Genomic DNA, 4,699 nt, shown 5'->3' with positions numbered 1-4,699 from the left:
TGGACAGACGGATGGGTGGGTGGAGGATGGATGGATGGACAGATGGATTGATGGATGGACAGACGGATGGGTGGGTGGAGGATGGATGGATGGTTTAATGAATTTCTGATCAGCTAGCAGCAGGTATGCCAGTCTGGTTTGGGTGCAGAGATGCAGCTAGAAGGGAAAAGTTTCTAGACGTCTTGCTCGTCAACTTTCTAAAACATTTATGGTTATTTTCTGTGTGGGTGTTGGGTTGGAGTGGGTCTCTCTGTGACCTTTAGCTCCTGTGCAGCATGCAACTTTTGGACTTTGTAACCAGTTTCCAGACCCCTCCAGCAACAAATCTACCAACTTTTGCTGGTGTTCCTGCAGACTTTTGGAAAGCAGGTTTAGTTTATTCTTGTCAATGAGCAGCGGATGCCTCAGGCCCCTTCCCCTTCTAAGTGCATGCAGGAGGCAGAGTCCTCCTGCAGTATCAGTCCCAGGTCCCAGTATTAGTACAATTATCACTCCCAGTATCAGTCACAGCTCCCAGCATAATTCCCAACTCCCAGTATCCGTCCTAGGATCAGTTGTAGCTCCCAGTATCTGTGTGTATTTGTTCGGCTGCATCAGCATTCATGACCATGTGGTGAAGTCTTTGGGTTGATATAAACTTGTGAACATTGACAGCTGAATGCCTCACTGCCAGTCGACATGAGGAAATGTGATTCCTGCAGAGGTTGTTTAAAACAGTTGATGACAAACATTTTACTAGGGAGATGTTTCAGCCCAACTCTGAAACAGCATCTACGTGTTTGTGTTGTCGTTTGTCTCATCTGAAGGGGCCGTTTATGTTTCTACTCCCTCTGGACTCCTCACTGCCGACCAAAAGGGACAGAAATCAATAACTTCTCAGCTCATTGATCATTGGGCAAACATTTTGGATGGCTGGTTGCATCTTTAACGATGATCAAACTACACTTGCAGGAGATGAAATGAAACTGTCTCATCTGCAGCATTTCTCTTTAGGATATATTTAGTTTTATTCTCATTTAATAAAGTTTAATGATGAGTTTTAATTAATAACTGGCCCACCACTGTCTGTCAGCACCTAACCTGATAATGACAACAAAAAACAAATATTTTGCTGAGTCGTCCTTTACAAACTTTTATTCCAGTGAAACATTTTAAACATTAAATCCGGACACCCGTCAAGAATGGTGGGCGGAGCTTGACCAGGCTGATTGAATCGACCAATAAGAGCAGACTTGGTGTTCAAAAATGAATCCCTTACACTACACCATCGCAGAACCCTGATCCCATCCCATACCATCACAGAACCCTGATCCCATCCCGTACCATCACAGAACCCTGATCCCATCCCATACCATCACAGAACCCTGATCCCATCGCGTACCATCACAGAACCCTAATCCCATCCTGAACCATCACAGAACCCTGATCCCATCCCGTACCATCACAGAACCCTGATCCCATCCCGTACCATCACAGAACCCTGATCCCATCCCGTACCATCACAGAACCCTGATCCCATCCCGTACCATCACAGAACCCTGATCCCATCCCGTACCATCACAGAACCCTGATTCCATCCCGTACCATCACAGAACCCTGATCCCATCCCGTACCATCACAGAACCCTGATCCCATCCCGTACCATCACAGAACCCTGATTCCATCCCGTACCATCACAGAACCCTGATTCCATCCCATACCATCACAGAACCCTGATCCCATCCCGTACCATCACAGAACCCTGATTCCATCCCGTACCATCACAGAACCCTGATTCCATCCCGTACCATCACAGAACCCTAATCCCATCCCGTACCATCACAGAACCCTAATCCCATCCCGTACCATCACAGAACCCTGATTCCATCCCGTACCATCACAGAACCCTGATCCCATCCCGTACCATCACAGAACCCTGATCCCATCCCGTACCATCACAGAACCCTAATCCCATCCTGAACCATCACAGAATCCTGATCCAGAGCGACTCTTGATTCTCATCTATGAAACGCCTTCATTTATAAATTGAAATATGGAGCAAGGGCAGATTGCGATTGCGCTTCCTACAGGCCCGGAGGCTAGAAGTACTGCAATCATCAATCAAATGTAATCATTTATACTGAGACTCAGTTTTGCTAATGCTATTGCAAATGCTAATGAATGGTGTGGAAGACTGTTCGGCCTATTTCACAATAAAAATGTGAAAAATGTGCCTGCAAAGTTCTGATGCGCTCGGTAGACTGCTGCACAGGTATGAACTGGCTTGTTGCCTTGCTCATGGAAAAAAAATTTCTTGTTGTAGTCTCACTGCTACCCATGCGGTCGACGCAAACAAGAATCGCTTCCTCATTCTTGCCCTGAAAGCACCACCATTGTGCCAGTGGCTGCCTGGATGTGCTGGCCAGAAGCTGCCAACACCCCTTGTTGGTCAGGGTCTAGGGTGCGAACCTGGGTACTGAAATAACCTGTGACCCCTAAAGGCCAGGCTTTGGGAGTGCCGGGAAGGGGCTTTGTTCCTGCCCCCAAATCTGCGACCATTTGGTTGAAAGCTGGTTCCCCTACACCTACCCACTGTTGGCCAGTAAGTTTTGCAGGCTTGCCCCGCCCCTTCCAAAATTTTATTTAAAAAGCACACTCATTTATAGATTTAAATCTGGAGCCCAGCCACCCTAGGGTCAAGATTCTGGCTCAGGGTCCCTAAGCACCCTTGGGGGCGGTCCCAGACAGCGTCCAAGTCCTTGACCCTATCCTGAAACTACCTTTCTGCTCTGAGATACGGCCCCTCAAACTTTTGCAATAGCGTACTTTTAGCACCCTCCTGGTGTGGTGACCCCTATTTTTTGCAGGTCCTCTACCCTCTGTGGGGACCCCTACCTCCATGTCCCTGGGCAACTCCTTTATGCTACCGCAAAGTAATTTTGAAATAATTCATGTAGAATGAAATAGAAGTCAAAGTCAAGACAGGAAACTGTTATGGGTTGTATATTGTGGCATTTACCAGGCTAGCAAGCAGAGCAGCGGTGAATATTAACCACATCTAGATTAAATTAATTCATTTCAAGCACAATATCAGGTAACTGTCTCATTGGCCATCAGTGGTCTCTTTCTATGACAAAACTAAGATATGTTACGTAAACGTGAACCAGGTGTCCGGGGAGAGCAGAGGATTTTTCTGAGCAAGAGTGATGTGCTCTCCCTCCACTAAGAGGCTTATCTCATGCAGCATGTAACAGTGAGAGAACAACAAGCAGCCAGGAGCAACATAAAGCTCAAATCTAGATTGAATCATCAGGCCACGAGTGCAGCCAGCGAGAAAGAGCGAGGCGAAACCATGGAAATATGTCACACTGCCATCAGCTGCACCATGTGACCTGATGTGTGTCAACACCTGAAGCAAGTTTCTTCTCCCGGCCCGAATACGTGCTACTGCTTGGGTTAGCTGTCAGTGTACAATATGCTGCAGAGGTGTGAATGATGACAGTTCTTAGTTAAAATTTAGGCAGGACTTTCAGCCACGAGGTTCCACGTGGATATCAGTGAAGATGACAAAAGACCTTGTGACTGACTCTATTTGCAAAGTAGAAAAAAGAAAATATTCCAGTGAAAACTCCAACGCTCACATGGCGTCAGGTGAGGGGAGCTGAGGCAAACACTCAGTTTCATACGTTTGCTGCATTGGTTACACGTATAGTTTGGTCCTTTTAAAAGGGACTTAGTTGTAAACAGAGCAATAGCACCTGAAATCATGGGGACAGTGTTGAGTTGTACAGCTGACACAAAACCAGCTAAGGAAACAAACCAGAGAAGAAGAAACATAAAGAAGATGAAAGTGCCTATTAAAAAAATAACTAAGGAAGAAGAAGTTGAGAACAGCAAAAAATCAAATAAATGAATTGCCATTTTATTCCTTATCTGATGTTTCTGGATGATTGTAAACAACTGAAGCAGTGCTACCAACTGGTGTGTCAGAGCCTGGAAGTAAATGCCAAACTCAACACTGCCCACTAGTGGATGAAGGGACTGAACAGCCACAGTAGGATAAAAGATGCATGGAAGGGCGGCGACATATGAAAACATTTGAAACCGACGTCCCTGTTTACCTACATAAGGGACAAGCGACGACCTCCCGCAGTTAAAAGTGAAGCCTATCCTGAAGTGTATAAAACTGCAGTTCCCCCTTCATCCACTAGGGGCTGCAAAACAGAGCCAATCCCCATAGACTCCCATGTTAAAAAGACCAACTTCACAGCAGAAATAAACATGTTTACAGCAGGAATAAACATGTTTACAGCAGGAATAAACATGTTTACAGCAGGAATAAACATGTTTACGGCCTGGTTCAAAAATCCATTTTAGGTTTAATAGGTCAGCTTTATCTTCATGACAACTGTGGGGGAGTGAAGTTTTTTCTAACTCGTCCATTTATAAGTAATTTAATCTAGAAATTTAGCATATTTAGGGGCGTGTCCTTTTCATTGACAGGTACCCGATCTCCCGCTTCAAGTCAGAAGCACGTAGAACCACCACGGTTTTTAGCCGGTTAACAACATGACTTAGCTTTAGACTGCTTACCTCCATTAGCTGGTTATCTCCTGTTATCTCGAGGTTAGCTTGGTTAGCTCTTAGCTACAGAAAGCTCGGAGTTCGCTCGATCTCAATCATCCACCATGACGCTCACAGCCCCCCTCTCAGCTCCACC

The sequence above is a fragment of the Telmatherina bonti genome (assembly GCF_933228915.1).
Source record: "Telmatherina bonti genome assembly, chromosome: 23".
Classification (NCBI taxonomy): Eukaryota; Metazoa; Chordata; class Actinopteri; order Atheriniformes; family Telmatherinidae; genus Telmatherina; species Telmatherina bonti.
The sequence above is the reverse complement of the archived record's forward strand: the minus strand, read 5'-3'. Positions refer to the sequence as shown.